At 40.9% G+C, this 18,115-nt stretch overlaps 1 pseudogene; it reads right to left on the bottom strand.

The window, feature by feature from the left end:
• Nucleotides 1-14,186: 14,186 nt before the first annotated feature.
• LOC114619082 lies at nucleotides 14,187-14,554 on the bottom strand (annotated as a pseudogene).
• Nucleotides 14,555-18,115: the final 3,561 nt, after the last annotated feature.

Genomic DNA, 18,115 nt, shown 5'->3' with positions numbered 1-18,115 from the left:
CTTTCTTTCTTTCTTTCTTTCTTTCTTTCTTTCTTTCTTTCTTTCTTTCTTTCCACAAACTGTTTAGAGTATTTGTTACTTTTTCTGATCATTATGACAAAACATCAGACAGACACAACTTAAGGGAGAAAGGATTGTTTTGTTTGTTTTGTTTATTTTGTTTCTGGCTCATGATTTCATGATGTTCAGTCCACATGACAGGGAATGGTGGCCAAGCAGTTCTTCTGTCCTGGTTTTTGGGGATCTCTTGGTTCTCATCTTTTTGAAGGCAAAAATTTAGTCCAGAGGCTTTGTTTGAGCAGAAGTTTATTTAACAAAAGCAAGTAAAGCATATATCACAGAGGAAGGCTGCAGTAAGAGTCCCCAAGGGGATCAGCCCTGTGGGTTCTATGTTGTAGATTTTAAAGACGATTTAATGAACATTTATAAAACATGTGGCATATTCATAGTGTGCAGTGATCCCCTCTTAAAGATTTCTCTTTTTTGGGTATTTGTCCCATAATCCTCTAGAAAAGTCCACAAAAAGTGGAGAGGGGGTTGTCAAGACTGCAGTACAAGTGATATAAGGAGGTTGTGTCTGTCGATGATGAAGACCGTCTGTCATGTGCGTGGGCAGAAAGATGTCCTGATAACTTAGCTTACACCCTGGCTGCAGTTTAAAGCACGTTTAACAACAAGGGAAAACTGACCATCAAAACCCACAGCTACTAAGGTGCAGAAACAGTTTTCCTCCTACCTAACTCCTTTTCTCCCTGCTATCACTGGTAGTTGTATGAGGTGGAAGCTCCTCAGACATGCTGAGTAGTCAGAACTGGACAGGAAGCATGGCTAGGTTATATCCCTCAAAGGCCCGCCTCTACTGATCTACCTCTACAGGGTACTTGGTTGGCCAAATGATCTCATTTGTTGTTTTCTTTCTGCCAAGGGAGGCTGGCATACCATTTAATTTCTATAAGATTGTTTTTCTCAGTTGAAAAATGCAGATCATGTAAGTAACCACCTCCCAGGATCTTAAAGAGGATTAAATGAAATAATGATCCTAAAATCTTGAACATAATATCTGTCTCATACCAAATGTCCTGCTGTTAAAATTGTGATAATTGTTATTAGAAGCTAGAATCCTCATCTCTGTTGGGGAGTATAAACCGGTAAAACCATTCAGAGTAAACATTTGACATGCTAATGCCTTACTTATGTTCCTGCCATTGATTTAGTCATTCTACTTCTAGAAATTTCTTGTTAGGAAACAGGACAAAAGAATATATTTACAAGGAATAGAATTTTTGTTTTTTAATGGGGTCAAAGCCAGAAACAATTTACTATCTCCCAGGGAGAGAAAAGTTAAAATGATGGGTTGTATAGATTTATGCTTCTTTTTGCTGCAAATAGTGGTTAATGCAGAGACTAAATATCTGGTCAAAATGTCAAGTATAAGCAACTGTGAGGGCTCAACTGTGGGTGAATCATCTTCCTGAACCCCTCCTGTTCTGAGGCTCAGGGAACGTTGTGGAAGAGTTGGCGGAAAAAATGTAAAAGCCGACAGATGGGGAGGAGAGTGTGAAACACTGACTTCTAGACACAATCTGGCTCTTCCACACATCAGCTCACAGCACCCGGGGTTACTGAGCAAACGAGCACAGCGCCAAGACAGTCAGAATTCCAGTGTGAGTGAGGAACCTTGGCAGAGGAACTACTCTGGAGGGAGATTCATTCTCTCTGGGTAATATGGCCACTTGTGTGGCTTCATCCCAGATGATGACCTCACACCCTCTGTAAATGGGCAGCTCCCATTAGACTCAGGGGATTATTAATAACAAAAGAAGACATGAAGTTGGCGGAGAGGGAGGTAGGGCACACTAATGAACAAGAGTTGGAGGGAGGTGGTGGTGGATGGATATGATCAAAATAAATTGTATAAATGTGTAAAACTACAATCAGTAAATAAAATATTATTTTTTAAATGATGGGTTATCCATCTCTAGAATTTCATTCAGGACTTACAAAGCATGTATAGTGATGGGTAAAAATGATGTCATGTAAAATAATAGCCTCGTGATCAGTGGGAGTGCCTGAACTATGTGTTTTTAGTTTAATTAATGTGGTTTAAATCTTTTCTATAGTTATCAATAATTTAGCCCATATTGAAAACTTCTTGATGTTTCTTTCTGACATTTTCTGTCTTGAGCCATATGATAAAGGAACTATATGACTCTTCCTGATCTCCTCAGTACAATAAACTTGGCCCACTCTGAAACCTCAGCAGAGGGATGGAACACAGGGGCTCCTCTTATCAGCAACCAGGATATCAGCAACTAAGAGTTCAATTTAGGGGAAGACAAACTTAAGTAGCAAGTTCTGAAACATTTCCAAAAAGGTGACATTCAACTGTTCCTTGGCATTCAAATCTGCCTGGTGTCTCCATCTTTGCCCAGGTCCTGCCTTTCTGGATGGGTATCTGGGGAAGACTTCCCAGCAGAATGTTGTATCTCATTAAGTTCAGAGGCACAGTTAAAAATGAGACTTCTTTAGCTGAAATACCCAACAAAGGGGAGATAGAACCTACAGAGTAGTAGATAGGCATGGCCCCCAGTTGAGGGATGGGCCCACCCACCCATCTCAAAACTGTTAACCCAGAAATGTTCCTGTCCAAAGAAAAGACAGGGACAAAAAAAAAAAAATGGAACAGAGACTGAAGGAAAGGCTATCCAGAGACTTCCCCACCTAGGATCCATCTCATCTACAGACACCAAACCCCAACACTTGCTGATGCCAAGAAACACTTGCTCACAGGAGCCTGGTATGGGTGTTCCCTGAGAGGTTCTATCAGCACCTGACCAATACAGACGCAGATACTCATAGCCAACCATTGGGCTGAGCCCAGGAACCTCAATGGAAGAATTAGAGCTAAAGGGGATTGCCACCCTATAGGAAGAACAATATCAATAGATCGGACCACCCAGAGCTCCCAGAGACAAAACCCCCAACCAAAGAGTGTACATGGAGGGATCCATGGCTCCAGATACATATGTAGCAGGATTTCCTTATCTGACATCAATGGGAGGAGAAGCCGTCGATGCTGTGGAGGCTTGATGCTCCAGCAAAGGGGGATGTTAGGGTGATGAGGTGGGAGTGGGTAAGTCGGTGGAGGAGCACCCCCATAGAGGCAAAGGGGAGGGGGAAAAGAGAGGATGGGAGATAGGATAGGGCATTTGTGAAGTGGTAACTGGGAAGGGAGATATCATTTGAAATGTAAACGAATAAAATGATTAATAAAATTTTTTTTCCAAAAAAAAAAAATGAGTCTTCCTCAGCTCGTGGCAGTGTCCACACAAGGTGTGGGAGTTACTGATGAGCTGTGGTGGTGGAAATGATTATGTCACTCAGCAAACCAGAGGCCTCTTCCAATATATAAATACAGTTCAAATTTCAATAAAGTAGGAGATAAAGGAAGGAGGAAATAGATGCTTTTTCTAAGTTGGGAGGATAACCACCATTTCGGATTAATTACAAGTGGAAGTGAACTTAAAGAACACAAGTTCAACCCTTTTGTAAGGGTTGAACATTAGCCGGCCAAGGCCATCTGGCTTTGTAATCATACATCCTATGATTAGCATCAGATTATCCAGGAATGGAGATATCTGGTGTCAGTTCCGTGCTACACATAAGGCTCGGAGGAGCTCATGGTGGGGGAAACATTGGATCTGGGAGTTTGGAACATTAGTGTCACACATCTGCTAAGTTTCTCTGTAACAAGGGTCATCCTTCATGTCCTTCCTGGATTTTTATGTTTTCACCTGCAAAATGAAAGTTGTATTTGATTCCTTCCGTTAAACAATCTCAAGTCTTTCATGTGAGTCACTAGTTCTACATTCAAGCAAGCAGAGTTGATAGGTAATTCCAGATGTGTTTGGCAGATATCTAGCATCCTAAATAAATGAGCGTTGGCACCATAGCTTGCCCAAAGAATGAGGATGAGGGTTGGATCAGGTGGCACCGTAGTTTGAATACCTCTCTGAAATTCATATACTGAATCTTCTAACTTTCTGTATTTGTTACTTCTCTTGTTGCTGTGGTATGATGGCTGACAAGAATCAGCTTAAAAGGAGAAGGTCTTATTGGGCCTTCCAGTTCAAGGGAGTATAATATGTCATGGTGGGAAAAGCCTGGTAGCAGAAGGCAAGGGCGTCTGGTCACATTGCATCTACAGTCATTATCTTAGTTAGTTCCCCACTACTGTAAAGAGACAGTGTGCCCAATGCAACTTTCAAAAGGAAGTATTTAATTTGGGGATCATGGTTCAGAGGGTAGTAGAGTCCACGACCATCATGGCAGGGAGCATGGCAGTAGGCAGTAGGCAGTAGGCAATAGGCAGGCAGGCAGGCAGGCAGGCAGGCAGGCAGGCAGACATGGTGCTGGGGTAGTAGTGGAGAGCTTACATCTTGACCCATAAGCATACGGCAGAGCAAGCTAACTGGTAATGGTATAGGCTTTTGAAACCTCAAAACCCACCCTCTATGACACACATCCTCCAAAAAGACCGTACCTCCTAATCCTTCTCAAATTAGTTCTACCAGCTACAACCAAGCATTCAAACAAATGAGCCTGAGGGAGGCCTTCACATTCAAAGCACCACAGCCAGGAAGTATAGAGTCAACAAGAAATGATGTTAAGGCTATAAAACCTCAAAGTCTGCCCATAGTGATTTACTTCCTCCAGTGAGGTATGATCTCCTGAAGTTCCCTCAATCTTCCTAAGCAGGACCACAAGACAATGAAAGACATCCAATATCTAAAGTACCAGATTTATTATTAGAAGTTTAGAGACTGAGGATACGGCTAAACAATTATGGGCACTCCCTGCTCTTGTAGAGTACCTGGTTTTGATTCCCAGCCCCAACATAGTGGTTCACAACTGCTTGAAACTTTACTTCCAGGAGATCCAACATCTTCTTCTGGCCTCTGAGGACTACTGTACACATATGGTGTGTATAATCTCACTCAAACACATACATAGGTAAATATTAAAAAACAAAACAAGTTTAAGAGGTTATGGTGGTTTGAGAGAGAAATGTCCCCCATAGGCTCAGGCATTTGAACAGTTGATTAACAGTTATTGGATCTGTGTGGAGAAGTTATGGGATGTATATCCTTGCTGGGGGGATGTATGTCATTGGGGATAGGCTTTGACAGTTTAAAGTTTTATGGCACTTCCAGTTCACTCTTTTTGCATTGTGCTTGTGGTAGAGATCCTTCAGCTTCCTGCTTCCATCCCTGCAGTTTGCTGTTATGTCTCCCCACTATGATGGGCTCTTATCCCTCTCATCTGTAAGCCAAAGAAAATGGCCTCTTTTGTACATTGCCTTTGATCGTGGTGTTTTGATGCAGCAGTGGAAAACAGTAACTGAAACACGGGTGACTGTGTCAAGAGGGGATGGAGTTCTAATGACTGCATTTACAGCTTCATCAGAGGACTGGAGATATCCAGGCTCTTTGGCCACTGAACCTTCGACCATGTAAGGATACACATTTGAGATATCATCTGGAAGCAGAAACCAGGTCTTCACCAGACACTGAACCTTTCCTGGTACCTTTATCTTGGTCCTTGTAGCCTCCAGAACCATGAGGAATAAATTTAAACTAATTATAATATAACCATCTAAGACATTTGACTTTAGCAACACAAAGTGAACAAAGACAGGAAAGACTAGAAAGGGGCCATTTGGAGGGACACCTGAAGAGAGAGGGATAGTGAGGTATAGATAAAATGAAAGTACAAAGGGGGAAGGTGGAAGAAGATGAAAGTGGGAGGAAGTGGGAAGATAGTCTGGATCAGGAGGGCTAATAAAAATGAAGAGTATATGGAAAAGTCATACAGAATCCTAAAAATTATTTTATAACCAAATTAAAGAGTTGAACAACAAGAATTAAGAGATACTCTCTATTACTAGAAAATGTTGCTCCCAGAAGCTATGGCTTACTAAGGAAAAATCTAGGGCCAAGTATGGGATAGGTCCATATGAGTTATTGATCAAGGAGGACCCAGAGTGCCCCACCCCCAATAACATGAGCTCTTGCCTCTCTTCTTGATTGTACACCAGAATTAGACAATAAGATCCTGTTACTGAAGACATCTAACAATTTGATTTTGAGACATAGAGAAATCAAGTTTGAATTGAAGTGGAAGCTTCCTCCTTGCTAGCTAGCTTTCATGCTACTAGAAAATTCTATGCAAGCTGCTGGGGTACAAAAGACATCAATAACATCATCCAGATATCGAGATCTATGAACTTCAATACCGACTTGCCAAGCAAGATGGGCCTAAATGTGCAATAGCTGTGTGATTGTTGAGGAATATAACCAAGTACCTTCTAAATGTATTTGAGGTTCAATTCACAGGAGGGGATCCATGCTTGGTTCTGTAAAACACATGGATGTGGAAGTCTGAGACCCTGTGAGTAAACTTATGATTGTTGTTAGATAAATTGACAGAGTCAAATTGTCCTCAAATATATACGCTTATACTCACAGACAAATGCTATTTTAGTCAAAGAAGGAAGCATTCCTTTGCAGTGAATATGGAAGATTGATGGCAGCTCAAGGTGCTGAGAATAAGAGATGTTCAAATGCTTACCCTAATAAGACATTTATAACTTTCCACTAAGTTTTGAAGGACATTGAAGGAGAGAGATTGGAAGGATTGTAAGAGCTAGAAGACAGAGGAAAGGGCTGTGAAATGCCATCTACTAGGCATGACATAGATAGTGTGATCATAACTTGAATAGCTGTGGATGCCTACACTGGCCTATCAATAACTAATCATGGTTAGAGGACGGACTCACGGGTCTCTACTCTCCCTTGCTGAATTCCCTACAAGTGGCTACTTACAGATCAAGGAGAAGGGGAGTAAATGTCTTCAGTTGCATGTCTACTGATGAGCCCAGCAGGCCCAGTGGAAAATTCTAAATCCATGGCTACCCAGATGACCCTGGTTCAACTCAATGAGCCACAAAACAAAAGGAAAATTCAGTAACATAGTCTTAGTTACTTTTCTATTTCTGTGATAGAATAGTATGACAAAGGCAACTTACAAATGGAAACATTTAACTGGGGACTTGCTTCCAGTTTCATAGGGTTAGTCCATGATCATCATGGTGGGAAGCATGGCAGCAGGGACTGGAACAGTAGGTGAGAGCTCACATCTTATCCATTAATTATAGGAAGCAGATTGAGACTGGGCATGGCATAGGCTTTTGAAACTTGAAAGGCCATCCCCAGTGATCACCTTCTCCAACAAGGCCACACCCACTCCAAGAAAGATACACCTAATCCTTCCCAAACAGTTCCAGTAACTGGGAACCAAGCAATCAAATATACAAGCCTATGGAAACCATTCTCATTCAATCACCATAGTGGATAAGGGTTTTTGGAAGAAGGTGGGGAATGGAAGGGAGAAAGGAGAGGATGTGGGGTGAGTGTAGTTAAGAGTGAACTACATACATGTATAAAATTGTCAAAGAACAAGTTTAGTTTATAAAAACGTAATATTAAAAACAGCAAAGGAAAATTAAAAGGAGTTGCAACCTAGTGTTTGGTTCAAGTGACTATCTTCTCATATTTGATTACAAGCTGACTTAATGGCTATGTATGGTGGTACATGGTTTTAATCTCAGCACTCAGGAGGCAGCATCAGGTGGGTCTCTTGTGAGTTTGAGGCCAGCCTAGTCTACAAAGCAACTTCCAAGACAGTCAGAACTACACAGTGAGACTATCGCAAAAGCAAACCAAACGAAACCAAGTAACATAAAGGGTGAATTGTGTTGCTTGCTCTCTCAGATTCTCGTAGCATAATCTTTAATTCTGTTTTTATTAATAGGTATATTAACAAGTAAAGCATCTTCATCCCACTGTGTCCTTTCAAAAAGCTGAGCTACTGTTTTTAGTTACTAAATAAATGTCAAGAAATTGACAGATGTCATCTACTTTTTTTTATGCTTTTGAATCCCTGGAACTGGAGTCACAGGTGGTTGAGAGCCACTGTTTTGGTGCTGGAAACCAAAGCCAGGTCCTCTGTAAGAGCAACAAGTGCTCTTGTCCACTGAGCATCTCTCCAGACCATTCTTCTCTTCCATCTCCCTCTCCTGTGTCTTCCTCAGGGTGTGATTAGGTTTGCTATTGAAGGGTGTAAAGACCTTGTCGGATTTTTTATTATCATTCCCCCTGCATGTTTTAGTTAGAGAAAACTCAGGTTTTCCTTGAGTCACTGGAGAAATGGTAAATGTCAGTATAAACTGAAAATGCTTGTACTTTGCATAAATTTAAAGTGTGCCCCTTCTCTGATAAAAGGCAGAAACAAGGCCATAGACTAACACCCACTCTTAGGAAACTCATCAGTAGCCCTGTTCCAAGACCGCTTCCAATTATCTCATGTCCTTTTTGGTTTTAAAGGACAAAGCTCTAAATTAAGAACGGTACCTTCCTGTACGAGTCAGAACATTAATTGCTGCCATTTTTACATGCTGCAGAAACGTCTGTGTGAGGTATGATACACACTTCTACAAGATGTCTGCATGAGTTGTGCCATTTCTACTTTGCATCAGTACATTTATTACATAGATGGTAGTCACTATTTATTTTATAAAAATACTATGAAATTATGAGCATTTTCTTGAATATATGGAAGTGTATTAAGCTATATTTTACTTATCAAAGTCTATATTATGAGACATTGTGAGGATGGGGATCAAGGGCCCTTACAGTTTTCTGATTCTTTTTAATTCCACTAGGAAAGGAAGGTCATTGTTTTATTTAGAAACAAATTTCTGTTTGCTGAGATTTTATATATAGTCAAAGCCTTCCTCATAACAACAGATAAACCAAGAGTTTATCTTCCTACTAATCTTGAATTGGCTTCTTAAAAAATATTACATTCCCGTGTTATTTTGGTCAGTGTGGCTTAGAAGTTACTCACAGTTGGTGAGTAAGTTACTACAACTCTCACCAAGAGTGGAAGCAACATGGTATAAAAATGCCCTGTGTGTGCTATGAAGTAGCCAGGAATCTATGGCAGGGGGGCATGAAAGAATCGAAGGTTAGTTATGAAGCATGGTTCTCTTGTTGGTCAGAATTCCTTTCAGTTTCTGCTGTGGACTTCAGGGTCAACATTAGTGTATGGATCTCTGAAGTGAAGTAAGAACAGATAATGGAAAAGTAGTATAAGCCTGGTAGTTGGGTACCTATCAGAAATCTCAGAACTCAGGACACCTAGGCAGGGCTACTGGAAGCTCAATGATGGCCTAGGCTAAAACTACCCCCGAAACAAAACAAGAAAATGAAACAAAAAACTCAGAAACTAAAAAAAAAAGTAAGAAAGGAGATAGGGTTAAGACGAAGTGTGTCTGTGTGTGTGTGTGTGTCTGTGTGTGTGTGTGTGTGTCTGTGTGTGTGTGTGTGTCTGTGTGTGTGTGTGTGTGAGAGAGAGAGAGAGAGAGAGAGAGAGAGAGAGAGAGAGAGAGAGAGGGAGGGAGGGAGGGAGGGAGGGAGAGAGAAACAAATGAATGAAGGGAGAGGGAAAGGAGGAGAAGGAGGGAGGAAAAGACAATGTGGTATGTGTACTGAAGGTAATATACAGACTTAAAAGGTAAGAAATTTGAGATAACAGATAGAATTAGAGGAGATAATTCTAAGTCAAACATTGAAAGATAAGTGCTATGCAAATTCACATATTTGTAAATTTTAAAATGCTGATCCAATGGAGAGAGAACTGGTGGTTATCAGAGGCAAGGGTTCAGGGGAGAGAGGGTTAAGGTAAAGAAAATCACTATCTAAAGGGTATAGTGTCTCATTTACACTGTTGGAATTCACTTTAGTAATCTATTGTACCAAAGTGAATAACAATGCACATTTCACAACTGATGACAGATTTTAATTTCTTTCACCATATACACAAGAAGATAAGTTGGTAAGGAAATGGATATATTCATTAGCTTGATTGAATTTTTATATAATGTGCACAGAGATTAGAACATTACTACAAATCCCAGAATCATAAACAATTACTGTTTATCAACTAAAAATATTTTTTAAAGTGAGGTTGGCAAGATGGTTCAGAGGTTAAGAGCACTTGCTGCTTTTACAGCGGACCTGAGTTCAGGTCCCAGCACCCATATGGTGGCTCACAAATATCTGTACTTCCAGTCCCAAGAGATCTGATACTCTCCTTTGGTCTCCATGGTCACTGCACACACGTGATGCTCATATGTACATGCAGGCAAAATACCCATGCATGTTGAATAAATAAGTTCTTATATTCTCAAAAATATTAAAAGTAGTCAAAGTGTCTAAACCATGTGTGGATGGTGCCTCATCCTGGTCATTCAGAAGGTGCCTTCCATTGCCTCCATAAAAGCAATCCCTTAGTTGTCTGTAATGAATCACTGCCAAAGAAGCTGGAATCTCTGAGTCTGTACATCTTCTTCCCTGGACATACACTTTCATAATGAGCTCAATATTTATATAGTTGCTCTCTATATATGGGGTTAAAAATGGGAATTAACAGCGTCTGGCTGGAAGAGTTGGATGTATTGGTTTCATAAAGGGGTGCTTTCACTAATGACCACATTATTTGGATGTGCTTAGACAGGCATTCAGCTTTACTTCAGTGACTTTCAGTGACTCATTTTGCTCTGAATTTTCAAACTGATCAGTTTCTTTAATGACTGATACAGTCTTTATTTAGACATGCCAATATATTTAATTATCTCAGTGGTGAAATTCTCCTGGTCTGGGAGCCATACTGTCTCTTTAAAATGGTGGTCATCATTCATCAAGATTGTATGAGTGTCTTCTGTTTGATAAGTCCGGAACCCTGCATGGAGCAGGCAGCAGTAAGACAATGATGTTATAAAGGGTCTGTGGAGTGACATGGAAATTAAACAAGCAATTGCAGCATAAGCGAGAGGGTTCCAGAGGGAAAAGAGGTAGCAGCACTGGCCACATTATCCCTGGTTGTGGGAATTCAAGAAATCTTCTGGATGAAAAAGATGTAAATTTAAGATAAGGAAGAGCAACCCAGGCAGAGTAGACATGAAAAAAAGGTATTCTTAGTAGTGGAAACTTCCTGTGTGAAGGCGCCTAGAGGAGAGCAGGCCCTGTCTTCTTTGTGAAAACTGTGATAGAAGATTCAGACAGTGATGGCTGGTGAGCTTAGCAAGGGCCAGATCATGGAGGCTCTTATCATTCCTACTTGACAAATGGGACTCCTCCCTACAAGCAATAGGAGAAATTTTGATAAAATTCTAAAATTCTAAAATGATGATGATGATGATAATAATAATAATAATAATAATGTTTTTGTTTGTTTTGAGTTTAGTTTTGTTTATTGTTTTGTGGTATTGTGTCGGGCTGTAGAAGGACATCTTGGGTTGACATGAGCCTGGAACCACGAGACTGCAGGTGTTTGGTCACGCCCCCAGAACCCATAGCCCTGACATGCGGTCTCTTCTCCATTTAACCTATACTGTCAGTCACGTAAGACACAGGTAAAGGGCGTGACTAACAGGCCTCTGCCTCTAGAGATTTACATAGAAATAAGGTCGGGGGGCCTAGATAATTAAGTTATTCCTCCCTGGTCCCTCCTCCTTCCCACCCTCTATATAAGCCAGCTCTCCTGAGACTCTTGGGGGTGCATTCACATCCAAATCCAACCACCATCACAGACAATAAAACTTTCATCTCTTGGATTCCACATGTCTTCTGTGTTTGGGACTTTCTCATGTATGCGGGAACCTCTGCCTGGGAAAAAGCCTCTCAGACCCCACCACCACGGTCCACAAATGGCCTGCACTGCATGTCCCCTTGGGCCACCTCCGCCACTGCTCCAGGGACTCTGCGACCACCACAGTCCACATGCCAGCCCCCACCAGGCTGCCCGCGGGCAAGTTTTTTCCCTTCATTATTGGGGATTTATCCCAGGGACTTATACACATTAAGCATGGGCTCTACTACTGAGATTCAGCCCAGCCTTTATAAATAGCTTTGCAGTTCACCAAGATCATACTGGCTATAACATGGAGAAGAGATTTGAGAAAATTACAAAGGGATTAGAAAAAGTAAAGAACCATGACATTTCAAACAAGAGTGAATAGTGGATAACAACCAGGAAGATGAAGAAAAATGATGTTTTGAGATTTATCTGTGAGAAAGAAAAGACAGGATTTGATGCTTAGATGTTAGTGCAAGGTAGAGATGGTATGAAGGAAAAATGATTCCAGGGATGGAGACGTGGCTCAGTGGGTAAGGTATCTTAGTAAGAGTGAGAACTAGAGCTTGGATCCTCAGTGTGTATGTAAAAGCTAGGCATGACTACCCACCTGTAATCTCAGAACTCAGAGAATAAATCATTTCTAGAACAAATTGGATAACAAGACTAGCCCAACTATCAAGTTCTTGAGTTCATGTGAGAGACTCTTGCCTCAACATATAACAGTAGAAACTGATTATGGAAGACATTCACCATCAGACTTTGGCTTCCACACATGTATCCACATGCATATGCCAACTTGCACACACATGTGCACTCATGTGTGAATATATATACACATAACACACACACACACACACACACACACACTATGTTTTGCTGTGTCAAATTATAAGCATGGAGAACTGGAACAGGGCATGGAGATAAGGTGATGAATCCAGTACAAGATGTGCTTGTTTTAAGTTATTTGAATGTGTAAATTCGTAACCAGGAGAAACATTAGGGGCTAGAGATAACATTTTGGAACTATTATTACACAGATAGCCCTTGAGGTCATCAGACTGGATTAATTTACTTGTGCAATGCATGAAGAGTTTGAAAACAGGCCAGAATTAACTTCTAGCTAGACAAAGAAGATTAAGATGGAGAAGAAGGTGGCTCAGATAAATGGGTAATTCTGTTCCACATCTTTGTCTGCTGATCTGATTTCTAGAGCCCCCCCATCACCCATGTTCTAATTTTGAAGGACAGTTTTTCTGGGTAACATTCTGAGGGAAGACTTAAAGACTCATGTGACAATAGTGAAACAAAAGGAAGAGAAGGGACTTCGTAGCCAAATCACCTTGTCACTGCCTTGTTAAGGGAAGAAAACTTTGTATGGACTGCACTGAAGCATCAAATCTTGGACCAGTCTACAGAAAGAAGGAATGTGGAAGAGTTCATTGCTTTCCTCTTTCCTATTGTCCATCTTCCACTGACATAGATGGTCATAGATCTATTAGTTATAGCTTAATGATGCACAGCTATCTAATCTGGTTTAAGAAATTGGCTTATGCAGTGTGAAAGCTGGTGAGCTATCTCTGAAATATCTGATGTAGGTGATTCAAGTCCACAAGAAGGATGATCTGAAAGATGAGGTGGTCACTAGAAGCCACAAGGATGGATCTAACATTTGTGTGTTCTTGTTGCCTATGATCTCTACAAATGGGGTGGTCCCACAGAAGCCAGAGGTAGGCTGACACTTTAGGCAATGGAGGCAGATGTTGCTTCCAGTTAAAGAATCCTTGATCTTGATGTGTGCCTGCTATCATGTGGCAGACTTATTTCTTCCACCACCCAAACCTCAGAGACATCTCACCATAGGCTCTGGGTTTTAGAATTCACCTGTTGTGCTATTAACTTCTCCAGTGGGTGTTTTTCCAAGGCCAAATCTCAGGAGCCCTGGACTGGTGGCAAGTTACCTCTACATTTCTGATTTCCATCATCTAGCCTCCATAGTGAATGCTTCAGACAAATGGAAGGAGACAATAGAAAATGTGCATTCCTGGAACAATTGTCCAGCTACTGCAGCAGGAAGAGGCAAGCAGATCAGAGAATCTGAGCAGGCCAATGAAACATAACTCTAAGCTAGACAATTTATTGCATAATGGCACATTGGAAAGAAAATATTTCAAAACTGGGTGAAAAGACTTCAAAAGGTCTCATTTGTTTTTGTTGGGCAAGGATATTTAATACTTCCAAGACCTTTCTCTTAAAATTTACTGGTCTTCAGTAAGTCAGTACTGAAGCTCAGTTAGAGCCTTAGGATCACGTCCATGCAATGTCGGGGCAGCTCGAGAGCATGCTCTCTGCTGCTTCTGTGAAAACTCTCAAGTGGTAAATGATTATAGTGATGTGCTGGATTTTTCCTCCTTTTTTTTTTTTTTTTTTTTTTGAAACCAGAACATTTATTTTATGACTGATTGAAATCCTCAAGATGAACTGGATGCTGCAACAGCTGCCCTCTTGGGTTTAGGTGTCGTCCCTTCACGGAATCCATGTCTGAATCTGCGATAGACAATCTTTAGGTGCCTCATCCGACCAGTCCCGGTAGTGTTTCGTCTCTTAGCCTTGGCACTCCAGTTATACTTTCTCTTGCGCTTGGCAGGGTAGCCGCATTTGCCACAAGTCGACTTCTGAAGGTGGTAGGCCTTGGAGCCACAACGGCGGCACAGCGTGTGCGACTTATTGCGACGCTTTCCGAAGGATGACGTTCCTTTCGTCATCTTGCTTCTACCGGCGAGGCCAAAGAGACCGGAAAAGCTTTTTCCTCCTTTTTAATTTAAGGGGAAACACGTTATGAGATAGAAATGTTCTGCTACAGAATAACTTCAAAGATGGATAACTGACAATAATAAAGCTTGGCTCAGGGTTAATGAAATGTCTGGTATCATTTGATTATTGACAATATGAGTTTATAACAATTTCTTCTTGTTTCATAGACTGCTCATACACACATCTCTACCATGGGCTTTGCAAAACTGCACTCAAAATAAAGAGGAGGACAGTCTCTGTTGTTTGGCGTTTCTGAAGTAAGGATTTCATATCAAGTCTGTACATCTTCACAGATCCATTTCTGTCATGGAGCAGCTCCTAGTGACTTTCACTCTTAGTTCCTACCTGATACAGATGACAATAAATTAATTGTACCCTACAGGCTGGGGTACTACTAGCCTGGGCTGTGGATTGTGATCAACTTCAGCTATCAGTAGTACCATATACCCCTTTCTTATTAAAAAGCTACTACCAGGAAAATAAAACAAAAGCAAAAAAAAAAAAAAACCACAAAAAGTCCTACCAAACCATAACAAAGATACATTGTGTAAAAATTTTAATAGTAGTAGTAATAATAATAATAAGCCCAACAACTGTTAGAATATGTGTGAGCCAGAGTAAGCTATGATATGGATGAAACTGACAATTTATTTACAAATTCGATGATCTATCACTTGGACGTTATCAATCAAATTTTATATGCAGTTATGTCAGTGAGAAGATGGTCTTGCATTGCTATGCTATGCAATGCTTCACTCTTCACTGGTCTTTGCTGGCCTTTGCTGTTCTTTGCTGTTCTTAGCTGGTCTTAACTTCATAGAGAGAAATGTACCAAAGAACTTCTCGTGGTATTCTGGCTGATTCTGGCCACTTGTACTGACTTGTGCTGATTCACTGGAGCCTTGCAGTTTCTGTTGGATTGAGTCACCACTGCAGATTCATGTTGGTGTTTGCTATTTAACTAGACTGCTAGTATCCTGACCAAAAAGAGCGGAATCACTCCGAGGAAGTACTAAACAGATCTACAAAACTCCTTTTCCTATTTAATCTGCTTTCTCCCCTACCACCAGTTGGTGGACTAAAAGGGAGGTTGAAGCATTTAAAGATCCCCAAATAAAGTAGGTTTTGAAAAAATCTAACCATACATGCTCATCCATGTTGAGCTCCATTCAGATCCCTCTTTTGGATTTTTTTTTTTGTGGGGGGGATGAAAATTGATCTTCAGTTGTCTTTTCTTTTATAAATTTTTATGATTTGAGGGAATTTCACATCATGTACCCGGATCACACTCATTTTCCAGTCTTTCCAGGCCTACCCCCAACAACAGCAACAAAACAAGCCAACAAGTCTAATTTAAGATTTGAGATAGGGTTTCATGATGTTTCCCAGTTTAGCCTTGAACTCAATCTATAACTCAGCCTGTTCTGGAACTTGCAATCCAAAGTAGCTGGGATTATAAATCTTGGCCCCAAGACTGGTTCCCAAATTAGCAACATCAAATGACCAATTTGTCTATTGTCATGACTGTTTTGTGAAATAGGACCAGCTGTATAATAATCTCAGGAAGCCAGGATGGGAATTCATGACACCATCAGAAATGTGAGAAGAAGCTGAAGGCTGTTGACACCCACCCTGCCTCTCTACTTATATATTAGCAAGGAAACTTCAAATGTTAGAAAAGAGTCCTTAGACCGAAAAGTACATGACCTAGATAAGATGCAAAGAAGGGACATATGAGCTTTTGAACTAAAAATTTAGAAGTAGCACATGTACATATATGTGTGTGCATGTGCACATGCATGCACACACACACACAATGGATATACACACATCACATACACACATAACACATACACATGAAACACATACATCGCATACACACATATCAGACATACAGATCACACACACAACCTTTCCCCTTTCTCCACTAAACGGGAGCCCTGGTGCCTCAGATCAATTTATTTGGCAGCTCTAGTGAAGGAGAATGGGGGGGGTTGCTTTGTGTCATCAGTGGTTGTTCCCAGCTCTGAACCAATCATGAACATGGTCAGAGGAAAGGGAACTCTTACACTGCTGGCTGGAAACCATGCTAATGGTTTTTGCACTGGGACAACATAGCTGAGGAGTAGTTTATTTGAGCTTATGATTTTGGAGGTTTCAGTACAAGTCTAGTTGGTTTTGTATCTAGGCCTGTGGTGAGGCATTGTGCCATAGTGAGGAATGGATAGTAGTAAGAAAAACATAAGAGGAAAGGCATAATGCCCCACCTCCTGCAAAGCCCACTCCCAATCCTCATCCCTATGGCTTCTTTCCACAAGGGTCTGCCTCTTACAGGTTCCCCTACTTGTCAGTAGAACCAGGCCAGAGAAAGGAATTGGATTCCAGGAAGAGGAACAGAGAAAGTTCCTGGATACTGGGTTCAACTATATAAACTGTGATTCAGTCAATCACTCCTATTGTAAGAAAGTTCTAATTAAAATCCTGGGTACCAAAGCAAGGACAAGCTTCCTAGCTAGAAATCCTCTGAATATTGTTACATTTGGATGCTGAGGATGATGGAAGACCTTCCATTCTCCATCTTCTGCTTCTCTGGTTCTAATTTGTACACTTTGCTATAGTAGAACCATATAATGCTCTGACATTTGCCCAAGGTGTTTAAATACAGTTTCTAAATTGAGATTGATTATTAGAGTCCTTGAATTTATAGCCTGTAGAGAACATTGCTTTAGGGCTGCCCTCACCCCCAAAACTCAGACTGGAAGGAGGTCAGATTTGTGGATATTGCTGCCTTAGACTTTGCAGTTGGATATATCTTTACAGTTGTTATCAGAAAACTAGCACTCTCAGAGACAGTGCTCTTAACTTTGAGCTTGCCCTACTCTTGAACTACCAATAGGGTGGTGGTTTCTAAAGGCACAAAGGCTGGGTATACAAAACACCAAAGTAAAATAAAATAGATATTAAGTACCTATGATGAAGTCTTGTTCTTATCTACAGCTCTTTGAAGAAAAGCTATGCAAACCCATGGCAGCATGGTGTTTCTTTGTCTTTTATGCATGGTGACAGAGATGAAAAATGTCAGCCAAGAACTCTGACATAGAATTCTACCTCCAACCCAGTACATTGCGTTTCATATCATCTCTACCTACTGGTCCTTGAAATAAAAGCATTTGGGTTATTAGCCATTGAGAAGGACTCATTTGCATGAATCAGAGATTGAACCCAGAGCATTGCATATGCCAGTCAAATACTGCATCTCTGGACTGGATCCTTGGACTCATAACATGTATTTTGAACAACCTTTAACAACTTATTTATAAGTATACGTGCCTCTGTGTATGGGTATGTGAGGACAAACGCCTGTAGGAGACAGAAGTATTAGATTCCTCTAGAGCTGGAGTTGTAAGCTGCCAAACATGGGTGCTGGGAATTGAACTGAAGTCCTCTGCAAAAGCAGTACATTCTTAACTAATGAGACATCTCCCCAACCCCTTTAACAATCTTAAATTTCAACCTAAATTGCAGAGTTTCAGAAAGATACATA

The sequence above is a fragment of the Grammomys surdaster genome, unplaced genomic scaffold (genome assembly GCF_004785775.1).
Source record: "Grammomys surdaster isolate TR1022 unplaced genomic scaffold, NIH_TR_1.0 146, whole genome shotgun sequence".
NCBI classification, from domain to species: domain Eukaryota; kingdom Metazoa; phylum Chordata; class Mammalia; order Rodentia; family Muridae; genus Grammomys; species Grammomys surdaster.
The sequence above is the reverse complement of the archived record's forward strand: the minus strand, read 5'-3'. Positions and strand labels throughout refer to the sequence as shown.